The sequence below is a fragment of the Geotrypetes seraphini genome, chromosome 9, assembly GCF_902459505.1.
Source record: "Geotrypetes seraphini chromosome 9, aGeoSer1.1, whole genome shotgun sequence".
Lineage (NCBI taxonomy): Eukaryota > Metazoa > Chordata > Amphibia > Gymnophiona > Dermophiidae > Geotrypetes > Geotrypetes seraphini.
Genome location: NC_047092.1, coordinates 178308586 through 178325456, shown reverse-complemented (window position 1 = coordinate 178325456; position 16871 = coordinate 178308586). Strand labels below are relative to the sequence as shown.

Sequence of the window (16871 nt, the reverse complement as noted above, 5' to 3'; positions counted from 1 at the left end):
TGCTGCTCATCCTAGGAATAAGCAGTGGATTTCCCCAAGCCATCTCAATAATGGCCTATGAACTTCTCTTTTAGGAAATTATCCAAACCTTTTTAAACCCCGCTAAGCTGATTTCACCACATTCTCTGGCAATGAATTCCAGAGTTTAATTACATGTTATGTGAAGAAATATTTGTTTTAAAACTACTACTTATTAGCTTCATCGCATGCCCCCTTAAGCGATTTACATCTATCCTTTCCACTCCACTCAGTATTTTATAGACCTCTTATTATATCACCCCTGAGCCTTCTCTTCTCCAAGCAGAAGAGCCCTAGCCACTTTAGCCTCTCCTCATAGGGAAGTCGTCTCAAACCTTTTATCATTTTCATCGCCCTTCTCTGTACCTTTTCTAATTCCGCTACATCTTTTTTGAGATACAGCAACCAGAATTGTACACAATGTACAGCCATACCATAGAGCAGGGGTGTCAAAGTCCCTCCTCAAGGGCCGCAATCCAATTGGGTTTTCAGGATTTCCCCAATGAATATGTTGAGATCTATTTGCATGCACTGTTTTCCTTGTATGCTAATAGATCTCATGCATATTCATTAGGGGAAATCCTGAAAACCCGACTGGATTGCGGCCCTCGAGGAGGGACTTTGACACCCCTGCCATAGAGTGATACAAGGACATTATAACATTTTCATCTTTGTTCTCCATTCCTTTCCTGATAATCCCTAACATTCTATTTGCTTTCTTAGCCGCCGCCACACCCTGAGCTGAGGGTTTCAACGTATCCTCAACAATGACACCTAGATCCTTTTCCTGGGCAGTGACTCCTAACATAGAACCTATCGCCATGTAGTTCATGAATCACTTTTCGCTTGCTCACATTATACGTCATCTGCCATTGTGACGCCTAGTCTTCCAGCCTCACAAGGTCCTCTTGCAATTTTTCACAATCCTCTTGCAATTTAACAACTTTAAACAACTTAGATAGATTGTGAGCCCACTGGGACAGACAGGGAAAAATGCTTGAGTACCTGAATAAATTCATGTAAACTGTTCTGAGCTCCCTAGGGAGAATGATATAGAAAATTGAACAAATAAATTTAACATTTTTAGTTATTCTCATCTCTAGATTATCGATAAAAATGTTAAATTTATTTGTTCAATTTTCTATACCATTCTCCCTAGGGAGCTCAGAACAGTTTACATGAATTTATTCAGGTACTCAAGCATTTTTCCCTGTCAATCTATCTAATGTACCTGGGACAACGGGGGGACTAAGTGACTTGCCCAGGGTCACAAGGTGCAGCGTGGGTTTGAACCCACAACCTCAGGGTGCTGAGGCTGTAGCTTTAACCCTGTGCCACACACCTCCTGGGGAACCCTACTAATTACCCTTTTCCATTGAGAATATTTACCATTTCAACCTACCTACTCTTCATGATCAAAAGACTTTACATTACAGTATATGTTCCCAAAGCAAGAGTAGCCTAGTAATTTCGGGCGCTAAAAAATATGATCATGTTACCCCTTTGCTTAAAAATGCCCACTGGTTGCCAGTATCACACAGGGTAACTTATAAAATCGCCCTGCTGACATTTAAAACACTGCAGTTCAACACACCAGCATTCATTGATAGACTTTTGATCCTGTACGACCCTACAAGATCTTTAAGATCTATTTCTCAATTTAACCTTAATATCCCTTCTTTAAAAATCATTGGCTCACGTCGCACCTCCACGTTTTCTGTAACAGCCCCTACAATCTGGAACGCTCTTCCTTTATATCTAAAAATGGAAAAAAACCTAAAAAATTTTAAAAGCAATCTAAAGTGCTTTCTTTTTAAAGATGCTTTTAATTGAACTATTATATTTTAGCTTTTAATTTTATACTGTTCCCCTGTTCCTAAGTGTTTTTCCCTTAAATGTTTCTTACTTTTTCTATTACAATTGTATTTCTCCCCCCTTCCCATATGTATCTAAGACCTATGGGTCAATATTTACCCAGTTTGTACGGTTGGTAGTCCTGTAATTTTTATAGGAAAGTATGTTCAATTGTTATTTTTGTTTTAATGTTAATGTTTTTACTTTGTACAACGCTTTGTAGATTCGAAAAAGCGTTTAATCAAAAACTGAATAAACTATAAACTATAGAGAAGCAGGAAATCACAGGCTTGCTATTGTCCCCAACACACATTGTTGCCTCAGCTACCAGCATAGGAGCACACTTGCTAAAAAGTGTACCAACACTTCAATGCATGGATACACATTATTAATAACTAGGTCCTACTGTATATGACAGCATTTGTGGTAAATAATGCATTTTAGCTCAGAGTAGTGCTCCAGTGCTTCTTAGTAAATCTAGACTGAACAACGTAAGCCCTCTGGGGGATAGGAAGATATCCACCAAACCTGAATCTAATTCACCATGAACTACCAATGAAACACTCTTAAAAAAGGGTAATTTTCTATTAGGTTGGAAGTGTTTCAGGAAGACTGCAAGCATAACCCGCTATCATCGCCGGCTTTTTAGCTTGTAGAAGGGTAGAAATAACCATTTCCAAAAAAACCTTTGCACTCTGAGGTACCTGTTGGCTTAAAGTCAGGCAAACACATATCCTGATTGCCAAGGAAAACCAAATCCACATTTGGCAAGCAGGAAGGGACCATCTGAAGGAAAAACCCCGTCTACGAAACACGGAAGAAAGGGTCCCTACAAGACAAAGCCTGCAGTGCCAACACCCGACACATCCCTGTAATAGCGACCAGAAAAAAAAAAAGGTCTTCAGTGTTAAGACCAAGAGGGTAGCATCTCGAAGAGGCTAAAAAGGAGGAGTAGATGCCAAGGAAGACCTATGCTTCTGGGATCTAAACGAGGAGAGCCCGGCAACATGGACTCGAAGAGAAGGCACTATAAGGCCTAGCCTAATGAAAGGTGAGAATTATCGAGATTGGAGCTGAATAAGGGTCCACTTGGACCTGTGCACACCAATTGTGAAAAGCCTTCCACGCATGTAGTGTACGCCAAATCACAGACGACTTTGTAAACTTCAGAAGAGAATCAACCAGGGCAGAATATTCTGTCACTCTAAGGCAGTGTGCTCAGGAGCTAAGCCTTAATAGGAAATGGGCCCGGATCCTCCATGGATACCAGACCCAACGTGAGGAAGGCCAGATAGATGCTCAGCCGAAGGCTGCAACCTCTGTGCAGGCACAGCAAATCCACATACCATAGTCTGCGAGGCCAATCTGGAGCCACCGGAATGATCCTCCAAAGGACTCGGCAAACATCGGCCAAGAAGGAACAAAAATATCAGAGAATTTCTGAAAGCCATGGCCATATCAGAGCATCGAGCCCCTTGCTTCTGGGCTCGGATCATCAACTGAAGAAGCAATCCGCTTTCTTGTTTCATGCCATGGCCCTGAAGTTGAAGTGGGGTTTTCCCCAGCTTTACACTATTGCTTGGGAAAGGACCCACTCGTATGGATCGAGTCTGTCTGCTGAGGAAGTCTGCTTGAATGCCGTCTACTCCCACCACCTGCGCTGGGACATGATGCTCCATTCAATGAAAAGGAAGATGGACTGCCTGAGATAGAGAAGTGCTCTTGGTTCCTCCCTGGCAAGTGATGGCAGCTACTGTCGTTGCATTATTGAAGAAGACCTGGATCGCTTGGCCTTTTACCATCTTCTGTAATTCCATCAGAGCTAGTCAAATTATTCTGACCTCCAACCGCTTGATTGACCACTTTCGCTGAGAGGGTGTCCAACTCCCCTGAACAGGCCAACGATTGCAATGAACTCCCAAGCACTGAAGGCTGGCATGTCATTACCACGATCCAGGAGACAAAGCATAGTGGAATGCCCCAGTGGAGCAATTGCGTGAAAATGTCCCAGGCCATGCTTTCAAGGCTTCCAGAGCCCAAGGTAGACACATCTGCAAAGCATCCCTGTGTGCCTTGCCAAAGGAAACACATCCAGCGTGATAACCATTGATCCCAGAGCATGAAAATAATCCCATGCTGAAGGAACTGGCCGCTCCAGAAGGGAAGAACACAGTTTCTGTCAGCGGGCTACTGGTAGAGAGACATGGCCTGGTGCCAAGTCCAAAGGAACTCCCAGGTATCCGAGTGAGTGCATGGGAGTCAGATGATTCATTTTTGTCTTTTTTTTTCTTAATGTTTTGAAGCTGACAATCAAACCCAGGTCTTCCAGCACCTGGAGCACCTGCTCCAACATGCAGTGTCCTTCGGCCGATGAAAGAGCTCTGATCAGCCAGCCCTCTAAATAAGAAGACCCATCTGCCACATAAGAATATAAGAATTGCCGCTGCTGGGTCAGACCAGTGGTCCATTGTGCCCAGCAGTCTGCTCACGCGGCGGCCCCCAGGTCAAAGACCAGTGCCCTAACCGAGACCAGCCCTGCCTGCATTCGTTCTGGTTCAGCAGGAACTTGTCCAACCTTGTCTTGAATCCCTGGAGGGTGTTTTCTCTTATAACAGCCTACGACAGAGCATTCCAGTTCTCCACCACTCTCTGGGTGAAGAACTCCCTTACGTTTGCAGCCTATAAAGATAACACATTCCTTTTGATAAATGTTAACCTTTGAATGTCATTTAAACCAAGATTCACTAGATACCAGGTCTTTAGTCCAGAGGGAAATTGTGTTTGTGTGTGTTTTAGGAAAGAGGAAGAGAGAAAGTGAACATGATAAACTAGGGGTGGGCAACTCCGGTCCTCGAGAGCTGGAATCCAGTTGGGTTTTCAGGATTTCCCCAATGAATATGCATGAGATCTATTTGCATGCACTGCTTTCAATGTTTATTCATTGAGGAAATCCTGAAAACCCAATTGAATTCCAGCCCTCGAGGACCGGAGTTGCCCACCCCTAGTTTATCATGTTCACTTTCTCTCTCCCTCTTTCCTAAAACACACACAAACACAATTTCCCTCTGGACTACATTTGCCTGATATCACATTGAAAAAGACCTGGTATCTAGTGAATCTTGGTTTAAATGACATTCAAAGGTTAACATTAAAGTAAATGGACAACTCCTCGAGGACCGGAGTTGTCCACCCCTGTGATAGACCATTAACTATTCACTATGATTCTGACCATACTTACATACGGTAAGTCACAGTTCTCTCTTTCTGGCTTTCCTTTATTCTTTGGAAATGCTAGCCCTTCTGAGCTGCACTCACACCCATCTTTAAGGTAAATAGCAGATGGATGGCAAAGATAAGGCAAGTTTTGTATCACCAGCACTGGGAGTACATAAATGTGTGGCTCTCCAAAGAAATAGTTATACAAGTTGAAAGTTCTATCAAGATCTCTGAATTCACTAACAATTTATAGAGCTGCATGGCGATTTACCAAGAGCCTAAAACTCTATTTTATATAAAAGAAAAAAAATGAATTCAACAAGATAATGTTATCCATTTCAAACTGTTTATTGGTAAACATCTTTTGTTCGCAGTTTTATCCAAAATCCTTTATTTTTAAAATTGGAGGGGGGGGGGGGGCTTGCAGGAGGTGGTATAAATACAGAAACATTTTACATGAGTTAAAAATATATATACAGCAATCACAAGAAATGAGGTCCAAGCCAAAATAGGAAAATACAAATTTCAGCCAAACACTTTGCAACTGTCAAAACTGAGATTTAAGACAATGAAATGGAACTTAACAACCTAGACCTGGTTAGTGATCTATTAAAAAATCCCACAGATGCCTTGAACAGTCAAAAGGTTTGTGACAAATAAATTTTCTGGCTCTTTTTTTCACTTAATGGAAAAAAAATACCATCATAACTTTCAGGAGCAAAAATTATGCAAATCTTTTCCATTTATTCAGAGGCATAAAGTAAAACTGAGCTTATAGATATTACAAAATTACAAGCATGAATATTGTTCCAACAAATATTAACACCAAAAATCCTGCTATATACTTAAGCATTATAAATGGTCAAAGATTTGATGGTATATTCATCCAATGGCAATAAATCTTGAATAATGCCAAAGACAAGAAAAGTCAGATTAAAAATACAATATCTAAATTGCTCATATATCAACTTATATTTTCCTTGGCTTGATTGCTTTTTCGTGTATTCTTATCCCTAGGGTTCATCTTTTCCATTCTATTACAATTTACTTGGTTTATGTTTGCAATTTCAGACAAAACTCTGGGTTTTCCATTTTACATATCCTTTCCAGAACACTTGTTCATACAGTTTTTTTCATTTTTATATTTGTGTAATGCTAACATGGGATTCTAATGATGCCAATATAGCAGCAATTTGGCTTCCTAATGGTGAAAAACCAGCTATGGGAAACATTATATTCAAATAAAAAGGCTGCCTTCCACAGTCTGGACTACATTTTGCATTAAACTTTCCACAACATTTTCAGGTTCGACTTTCTTTCTTTAGGAAGGCTAGATAGCGCTATTTAGGTTTAACGTTAGTAATGTTTTAAAAATGTACATTCCAACAACACTTCCCAAACATGCCTTGGGGATCTCCCAGATAGTTAAGAACATAAGAATTGCCGCTGCTAGGTCAGACCAGTGGTCCATCTTGCCCAACAGTCCACTCACGCGGCGGCTGTTAGGTCAAAGACCAGTGCTTTGAGACTAGCCTTACCTGCGTACGTTCTGGTTCAGCAGGAACTTGTCTAATTTTGTCTTGAATCCCTGGAGGGTGTTTTCCCCTAGAACAGCCTCCGGAAGAGTGTTCCAGTTTTCTACCACTCTCTGGATGAAGAAGAACTTCCTTATGTTTGTACTGAATCTATCCCCTTTTAACTAGAGAGTGCCCTCTCGTTCTCTCTACCTTGGAGAGGGTGAACAACCCGTCCTTATCTACTAAGTCTATTCCCTTCATTATCTTGAGTGTTTTAATCATGTTTCCTCTTTTCAAGGGAGAAGAGGCCCAGTTTCTCTAATCTCACTGTACACCAACTCCTCCAGCCCCTTAACCCATTTTAGTCACTCTTCTCTGGACCCTTTCAAGTAGTACCGTGTCCTTCTTCATGTACGGCAACCAGTGCTGGACATAGTATTCCAGGTGAGGTTATAGTAGGTATTCTGGAAACCTAAGTAAGCATCAGGTATGTTTATATATACAGTAAAGTACATATGCACTGTTGATAAGGGTAAAACCTAATTGGCTGTAACATTTCCAAGATAGGTTTGGGAAGGCCTGTTCTGGCAATTAAATTTTTTTCAAATTTTTGGTTAAACAGGGATCTAATTAAAGGTCTGCTTCATTAAGGCTATCCACTTCTATCTGTGAACAAAAAAGTTTAATAAATTAAACCCCAATGTGAGGTTGTATAGGGTGGGACCCTTTTTTGGAAAAAAAAAAAAAAAAAAGGGGGGGGGGAGAGGCAGGGTGAGGAGGATGCTATGCTGCTGCTCTGCTATCACACAGGATGGCTAAAGTAACTACCTACGAGACTATGCGTCTTGGAGAGCTGCATCATCTTGGAAGGAACTGTCGTACCTGAGGACTCCTCCTCTGGGCTGGTTATATCACATAAGCCTACCCTCTGGGTTGCAACATTGGGAAGCTCCTCCACCCATATGATTAGGAATAGTCCTGCTAGGGATTGGAAAACCTAAGTGCATTATAGCCTAGGTGAGCTTCTCAGTTGCTCTTAGCAGCAGAGAATCCTAGGAATGTTCCACTAAACTAAACCTTAAGTTTGTATACCGCATCATCTCCACAATCGTAGAGCTCGGCACGGTTTACAGGAAATGGTGTAGGGAAGGAACTCCAATAAAGGTTACAGGACAGTATAAAAAAAGTTTAGGGACTTAGAATAACAAAGAGGAGGACATATTACATTTTTGAGAATAGCCAAGTTTTCAGATGTTTTCGGAAAAGTTGGACTAGGACAGGGGTAGGTAATTCCGGTCCTTGAGAGCTGGAGCCAGGTCAGGTTTTTTATGATATCCACAATAAATATGCATGAGAAAGATTTGCATCTCATGGAGGCAGTGCATGCAAATCCATTCATACATATTCATTTAGTACAGGAATGCCCATTTTCTGCCCCGCCTCCTCCTAAATATAATAAAGATACGTTTTAGCATATGGAGTAGTGTCTGTTAATTTGGCCGGACACCTCAGTGCATTCCACAGTATGCCATTTAAAGCTATGTTAGGCTTTGGGACACATTAACACCTAACACAGCTTAGTTAAAGGGCCACTTAGGCCTGGATTCTCTAAACGGCACCAGTAGGTGCCCAAATTGTAAAAACAATGCCATTGAAATAACATTTTTAACTGAGTTTCAAGGCACCTAAAAAAATCAGCACCGGAAGCGTGCCTCCGTAGGCACTTTAGATGCCTAACACCACTGTGGGTGTGGCTAATGCTGGAAGTGGCGTTAGGCAGCCCAAAGCTCCTTTGGAGGTGCAATTCACATCCTAGGTAGACCCAGAAATGTAGGCCAGGAAAACCCTGGCCTATATTTTCAGCACCTACCTTTCTCAGAGGTGCAATTCTGTACCCAGCTCCATCGCATGATTGACACACGATTGGTGGACACCAACAACTGCGCCTGTTACAGAATCTGGGCTTTAGCAAATATATTCCTACTTGTTAATTTTCTAGGTAGACTACTACATGCTACAGATAGATTGTTCATCAGTTGCTTTCTAAATCAGAAAGATATTTGAGCAATTCCTTAAAACAGCAGTATTTGATTTCTGTGGGTCCATTAATATGAAAAATAAATATGGCAAATTAAAGATTACCTTGGTGTTTGGCTCTTAGAACATATACCTGAAACAATGAAAGAGTATAAATTAAAAAGTGAAGATCATGAGCTACCAAAATGATAGTCTATGAAAGAAAAAAATAAAAGCTAAAAATGACCTGCTCATCTGCCCACATGAAATATGTACAAGAGTTTGGGCAGTCGATGGAGAAAGGGAAAAAAAGAAGACATACGTGCCATTTGCTGTTATAACATTAGCAAAAAAATAATAAATTGGTTTACATATTAAATACCAAAGAAACTTAGCAGTTTTATTTAAAAAATACAATTTAAGGATATCTTGTTTTTCCATCTCAGTTTTAAATGTGACTAATAATGTTGCTCTTTTGGCTATATAGTCTTTAGATGACTCAAGAAATCGGGAAATATTCAAACTATCAGGAGACACTAACTGATCTTTCCCCCCTTCTTCTGAAATCTTTATAATACTACTGGGTATATAATAAAGATTATCTGGACAAAAACTTTCTAAACCAGTATAAGATAGTACATCTTTTAAGTACATTTTAAGTAATTCTAAGGGAGAAAGAAAATGAGATAAAGGAAAATTCAGAAATCTGAGGTTCCTAGATCTCAAAGCATTCTCCATTTTCTCCAACTGTAAATGTAATAAAGTATTATCCTTTACTTGAGATACCACAGGATTGCATTACAGAGACAGATGATAAAACTGCTAAGTTCTGTGGTCAACAGATAAATGTTTTTCCAGATGTCTCTAAACAGACACAATACAGGAGGAAGCAATTCCTACAACTTAAGGATAAAACCTTGAGTGTAGGTGCTTCATTTTTTCTTAAATTCCCCTGCAAGTGTTTGGTGGTATATCAAGATACCAAATATATTTTTTTAGATCCAACTCATCTAGAAAATTTTCTTATAGATAAACCTAAGTTGGATATTTTGCCTGTTATTAATGCAGAGGTTGAGATGGAATGATAAATGAAATTATTATTATGCTTGACTCTAGAGTGTATTAGTGTTGAATATGTTGATGATGTTTAATTATTGTTTGTTAAAGGGCTCATCAGGAATAGCCAGCCCCCAATAAGGTGGACTTGAAGATTATTCTGTATTTTTATTTTATTCTAATTCCCTGCGTGTTTATTTTGCTTGAATTTGTTATTTGTTGTAACAATCAATAAATTTAATTAAAAAATAATAATTAAAAAAAAAAATACCAAAGAAACGGGCATCTTGTAGACATGGAGTCAAAGCAGATAAGAAACAAGCTATTATCAAGAATTCAATAAGAAGAAATGGAAGGTATACAATCTTAGCCTCAGTTATATGATCACTTGATGTTAGTGTTTATTTATTTAATTCATTTTCTATCCTATTTTCCTAAAGAGCTCAGAATGGGTTTCAGGTTAAACTTACATACTATACACTTAACAAGCTACGATTTGCACCGGATTTGCCTTAATTATAGTACAAATTTACGATACAAGTTTTTATCCTAACTTGACACATATAGGGGGGTCTAATACACATAATATACAGGTTACAATTTGCTATAGTTATCCTTACAGTTCAAGTTTTCTAATACACAGTTTACAGGTTAAATTTGCCATAGTTACAGTGCAAGATTTTTCAGTACAAGTTTTTCCTAACGTGACACATACTGGGATCCAGTACCAATATACATTTCTTTGTAATCCATCGGCCATGGGCAGGGGAGTTAGGTGAAGAAGTGTGTTTTCATTGCTTTCTTAAAGTTTAGGAGTCCTTCAAGGGATCTGATCTGCGGAGGCAGTCGATCCCAGTGGTTCAGTATGAAGTGGGAGCAGGAATGTCATTTGGCAGTTTGCAGTTGAAGGGCACTAGGGGGCGTTTTGAGGCATATTTCATCCTGGGAGCAGAGGGACCTGCTCAGCACATACGGAGGAAGCTTAGCCATCATGTAGCCCAGCGCCATGTGAACAGATTTGAATGCTAGCATCAGGCCCTTGAAGACACGTTTCGCTATGGGCAGCTAGTGAGCTAGTTAGAGTCTGGGAGACAGGGTTGTGTGCACGGGAGGTATTTTAGAAGTCTGATTGCCGCATTTTGAACACACTGGAGACGTAGCACATTCCTTTGCCGTGAGACCGTTGAATAGCGCATTGCAGTAATTAATATGGGAGATTACTAATGCACATATTAGTTAGGTGAAATCAGACTCTGAAAAGTAGTTCATTTTTTGGAGCTGTCGCAGGTAGTAAAATGAGGAAGATACCACATGAGAGAGATAGTTAGAAAGCAACAGGTTGCAGTCAAGGAGTAATCCTAGGCTACACGCTTGGTCTTTTGCAGTTATGATAGTCTAGTCCCAGCGCAGCAAGGGATGGGTATGGTTGCAGTGTTCTTTGAGGATCCAAAGGAGTTCCATCTTGAGGCATTTAGTTGTAATTTGTTTACGGACATCTAGTTTTTTTTTATTTCCGAGAGGCAGTTTAGGGGTTTTGTGATCTGGGTGTCACAGGTTTCTCCTAGCGGTAGGTGCAGTTGGACATCATCCACAAAGTGAATCTGTATTTGATATTTGCAGGCTATGTCTAGGACAGGTCTAATATAGAGATTGAATAATAGAGGGATAGCAGAGGCCCCTGTGGAACACTGTGCTTTTGGTTTTGATAGCGTGTCGTTGAGCAGAACGCTTTGAGATCTATTATTCAGGAAGGAGGTGAACCATCGTAGCGTAGTGTCTTGGATTGCAATTTCAGAGAGTCAATCAATGAGGAGAGGATGGTCAATAGTGTCGAACACCGTGCTGAGATTCAGCAGCACCAGAAGGACATCATTACCCTTATCCATGAGTTTCCAGCAGTCATCGATGCTGTCGAGAAGGCCAGTTTCAGTACTGTGGAATTTCCTGAATCTTGACTGGAAGGCGGATAGGGCTCCTTGTTCATTGATGGTTTAACAAAGTTTTTTTCCAGGATCTTGGAGATGAAGGGTAGTTTGGAGACAGGTCTAAAGTTGCCAGGCACTTGGGTTTTTCAAAATCAGTTTGATGACCGCTGACTTCCAGTTTGCAGGCAGTATACCTGTTTGTAGAGAGGTGTTGAGAGGAAGGATGGAGTCTACAAAAGAATCTTTCACCGCCACTAGGAGGCATGGCAGACATGGGTCCAGGTTGGGTGAATAGTGTCCAGTATCTAGGAGATGTCATGGGAGACAGTTTCAAAGAGAATTAGGTTCCCAGTTGTAGTTAGTTTTAGTTGTTTTGTCCAAGTTGCAGGGGGGTGGGGGGAAGAGAGATGTCTGTAGCATGGCGGAGCCAAGGTGAGATCATATTTTGTCTACTTTGTCAGTGAAGTAGTCTGAAACCAGGGTGAGGAGTATTTGCGGGGATAGTATTTGATCCCTTTGACTGGGGCTAGCTCTTCTTATAGGGTTGTTACCTCAGCATGCCAGTCCATGGCAGCCTTGTCAACAAATTGAGAATTTGGTTTTGATGTTCCTACTAGGTTTGAAAGGCCTGTGGAGAGATCCTCTATGCTGATAGTGTCGTTGTTGTATATCATCTTATGTTGGGATTGCTTCCTGGTTGACGGTTGATTTATTGTGTAGGTGTAATTGAATGTGATCAAATGGTGATAAGACCAGGGTACTGGTTTGGTGGTACAGCCAGGGGTTTGTGTGGTGAGAAGAGTGTCTTTCTGAATAACGATTAGATCTAAGATGTGGCCCGCAGAGAATTGGCGAGGGGACCATTTGCTGGAAGCCTAGGTCCAACGGTGAAGTGCTGAATCTGCCAAGGATCCAGTCTCATTTGGGTAGCTTGTGAAGTCAAATCCTCCAAGTATGATGATTTGGTTGTATGTGCAACCAGTTTGCTAAGGACGGATAGCAGGTCATCTAAGACAGCCATTGGAGAGTGCGGTGCTCTGTATATCAAGGTGAAAGTTAGGTCTCTGTTGTGACCCACCAAAGTGCGTCTAGTGTGATGGTGTCTATCAGTCTTGGGTTGAGGTTGGACTTAACGATAGTGGCTACACCTCTACCTCTAGTGTTGGTGCGTGAGCGAGCTAATGCTTTGTACCCTGGTAGACAAAGCATACCTAAGGTAGCTCCATCCTGATCTTTGAGCCAGGAATTGAATTTTACTTCAGGCATCAAGGAACCTATAAGCTAAAGGTTTTCTCCTATTTTTATCTTAGTAAATAGGGTCCTTAATATATCAAATCATTAATAAACCAGAAAGGTTCAGAAGTCACTGCTCCATCATAAAACTGGCAGAAGAGCAAAAAGTGAATTTATTGTACTTGTTAAATATGCAGTACATGGAGTGACAACTTTGGGGCTCATAAGAGTCCAGGGTCCCAGAGGGCCATGAGTCGATTTGAGGGGGGAGAGGGTTGTTCCTGTACCCATCCCCAATATCTCCTTGAATTGTGTTGGAGATGATGCCTCACTGTTTATATTCTGAACCTTTTGTGTTCCGTTGTTCTGTTTGCACTTTTGATTGCATCAATAAAAATTGTTTGAACCTAAATATGCAGTACTGTGCCTGCTGTATTAGACCTACCTGAAGTAGAAAGAAAAGGTCCAATGAAGATGCTGTGATGCAAATGTATTAGGTTAGGGCAATAAAAAGTTGATGGGCTTTCCAGAACCATGCTGAACTGGCATAAGAAAAGAGGCACAGCTCTTGAAATCTAGTCCTAAATTGTACATAAGCCACCATAACAAGTCCATTATTCACAAATTGTATTGTCAGCTGTTTACTAACAAGCTTACCTGCAGCACATTATCTACCTGGGTGACATTCAAGTCATTTTTGCATTATTTTTTTAAGCACCTCCTTCTTGAGAGGTTCTCAACCTTGAGCCTAATCTTTGCTTTTTGGAGGTAATTTTATTGTTTTTGCACGTAACTGGCCAGTATAATAATATGCACAACAGAATAATAATAATAATAATAACTTTATTCTTCTATACCACATGCTGAATGGCAGTGCACCGTTCCCTCTGCTGGTTTTTAAATGCTCCTAGCTGGTCAGGAAGGGGCGGAGCAGGCTCACACGCCCGGCAGGATTGATCGAGGCAGGAACGAGGCTCTGTGCAGAGCCGGTCTGGTAGGCAGGAGATCGTTGGTCGCAGTGAGGTTCAGTTCCCCTCGCTAATTTTTTCAAATGCTCCCAGCTGGTCGGAAGGGGGGATCAGGCTCACATGCCCGGCAGGATCGATTGAGGCAGGAGGCAGGAATGAGGCTCTGTGCAAAGCCAGTCTGGTAGGGAGAGGCGTGATATGTTAAGGATAATATTAAAGTGACAATAATAATAATAATAACTTTATTCTTCTATACCGCCACAGTTGAATGACTTCTAGGCGGTTCACATCGAAGAAGGCTGGACAATCAGCGAATTACAGAATGCGAGAAGTGAGGGTACAACTTATTACATAAGAAATAGATAAAAGGAAAATATGAATCTTAAGTATGTAGTATAGATCTCTTGTATGCAACCCAAGGAATAAAGCTGGACAATCTGCGAATTTTAGACCACAGATTACAAAACCTTCAAAAAGGAAATAAAAACCCTTCTATTCAAAAAACACATAAAACCGAACTAACACAATCAGAAATGTCCCAAGCATCACTTGCAACTACACTAAATATACTTCTAATGTCATGACAATTCAGACTTAATTTATGTTATGTTACATTTGGAGCACCTAGCATCATCTACACCCCTTCCCCATTCCAGCAGGGGAGAGAACTACAGGAGGAGCAGCGCTGACGGCGCTCGGCACCAACGGCCAGATCGGGAGCCCTTTCCAGCAGGGCACCTAGCATCATCTACATCATCATCCCCTCCCCCATTCCAGCAGGGAAGAGCCGACAGAGGAGAGCTGCAGTCCGATGCTCAGACCAATGGTCGGTTCGGGAGCCCGTTCCAGAAGGGTACCCGACACCATCTTCACTCCTCCCCCATTCCGAAGGGTCTACCTCTGAGGATCTCGCATCATGTGCGGCAGCGGTGGAGATTACCTTGCCAGAGATGTTGCCTGTTCTTGCAGGAAACTCGGGACCCAGATGATAGCCATCGGAACTGGGGTTGACGGCAGTTATAGAATAGAATGGGAATGGTGGTTGAAGTGAATTGGGGTGGAGATGGAGGTGGGTATGGAGATGGATAGGGATATGATATATTCCGGAAAGGCATTTAAGATCTGGTGTTAAATGATCATAATAATTACAAGTCAAAGATCTTGATGCTTTTTTGGAGTGTGTTTCTGTTTCTCTCTATGCTTATTTTTATCTCTATTTTGTTTACTTTAATTATTATTTTAATTCTGTCTTTAAATTATTTATTCATTACTTGGAATATTTCATTTCTATCTTATCTCTACCTCTGTCTTTATTTTTATTTTTCATACTGTTTCTTCAGGTACTTTAGTTAGATTGTGAGCCTTTGGGACAGTTAGGGAATTTCCAAATACCTATCTTATTTATTTAATTTTTATTTATTGTATCTTTAATGCATCATTTTTGTAAACCGCTTACAAACCTCATGGTTATTAGCGGTATATAAGAATTAAATTAAATTAAATATATGAGGTTCAATAAAAGAAAATTTTCACTGCCTGTTTCTATTCTGACCATTTATTCAGTTTCATGGTTATTACAAAAAATATTTTTTTACATGGGGGGTGTCAAAAAATGATGGGCCCTGGGTGCCACATACCCTAGGTACACCACTGTAGTATAGATCTCTTGTATGCAACCCAAGGAATAAAGCTGGACAATCTGCGAATTTTAAAACAGAGCTGGACAATATGGCGAATTGCAGAATGAAGCGAGTTACAGAATAAAGCGGATTACAGAATAAAGCGAAATACTGGATAAAGCAAATTACAGAATAAAGCTGGACAGTCAGCGAATTACAGAATGCAAGTAGTGAGGTTACAACTTATTAACAAGAAATAGTTAAAGTAAAATATGAGTCTTAAGTATGTAATTTAGGTCTTATGTATGCAACCCAAGGAATAATGCTGGACAATCAGCGAATTGCAAAATGCAGAAAGCGAGGGAACATATTACACAGAAATTGACAGAAAATATAACTTTGTAAGTAGTGAGGCTTCTGTTTAGGAGATTAATTTGTCAACCAGTACGGTTTTAATTGCTCTCCAGAAGGCGCCGTAGGTCAGCCTGGCTCCATTGATGTAACTACCCAGCCAGGACTTCTGTTTACTTGCTTGGAACATGAAGGACCTGTCCAAAAAGGATTTGTATTTGCAGCCTGTAAGATGGGGGGGGGGGGGGGGGAGGTAAAGAAGCAGTACTGTGGGTTAATCTGGAAAGAGGTAATGGAAAATGTATTTACATTGGTGTAATATATAGGCCTCCTTCACAGACAGAAGAAATGGACGAGTATTTAATTTAAAATGTTCATAAAATAGCTAGGAAAGGGGAAATACTATTGATAGGTGATTTTGATATGTCTGAAGTTGAATGCTGCATTCATTAGAAGAAGAATTGTTCCAGCAATTACTAACGGAACCCATGCGGGCTAGATCTCTTCTGGCAGTGCTTACAAATGGGAAAAGTGTTTCTGAGGTTATGGTGGGTGATCATTTGGCATCTAGTGATCACAGAATGACGAGGTTCAATATTAAAATGAGGTATGAGCGGACTTACTCAAATTTGAAGGTTCTAAACTTCAAAAGAACTTTGTCAAGATGGGGGAATATCTCAAGGAGTTAGATGGGAATAGCTGAATGAAGTAGAAAAGCAGTGGGCGAAACTGAAAGGAGCTATTCTGAAGACGACAAACCTTTATGTTAAGAAGGTACATAAAAGTAAAAGGAAAAGGCCGTTTTGGTTCTCAAATGCAGTAGCTGAAAAGGTGAGAGATAAAGGTTGGCCTTCATAAATTACAAGATGTCACAGAAAGAGGAAGGCAGACATAAATATGTGGAAAAGCTGCCAGAAAGCAAAGATGCCAATAGAAGAAAAGATAGTCGATATGGTAAAACTGGGGGGCATAACATACTTTAGATATGTAAGTGATAGGAAGAAGTGTCAAAATGGCATAGTGAGGCTTAAGAGTGAAGGGGATAAATATGCAGAAACCAATAAAGATAACAATTATTTCTGTTTTGTGTGCATGAAT

General features: G+C 40.6%; 2 protein-coding genes across 4 annotated transcripts in view; one reads left to right on the top strand and one right to left on the bottom strand.

Moving 5' to 3' along the window:
* Window positions 1-16871, top strand: part of MCF2L2 (MCF.2 cell line derived transforming sequence-like 2) — a 306030-nt gene that overhangs the window by 153819 nt on the left and 135340 nt on the right. The gene's annotated exons all lie outside the window — the stretch shown is intronic.
* The window catches only part of LOC117366333 (lactosylceramide 1,3-N-acetyl-beta-D-glucosaminyltransferase-like), a 169097-nt gene that overhangs the window by 37097 nt on the left and 115129 nt on the right, over window positions 1-16871 (bottom strand). Inside the window, exon 1 of one of the 3 annotated variants that reach the window (XM_033957590.1) lies at window positions 8748-10327. The exons of the other annotated variants lie outside the window; for them this stretch is intronic. The gene's annotated coding sequence lies outside the window, so the exon portion shown is untranslated. Of the gene's footprint in view, window positions 1-8747; window positions 10328-16871 lie in introns of those variants that run through there. 3 annotated transcript variants of the gene reach the window in all.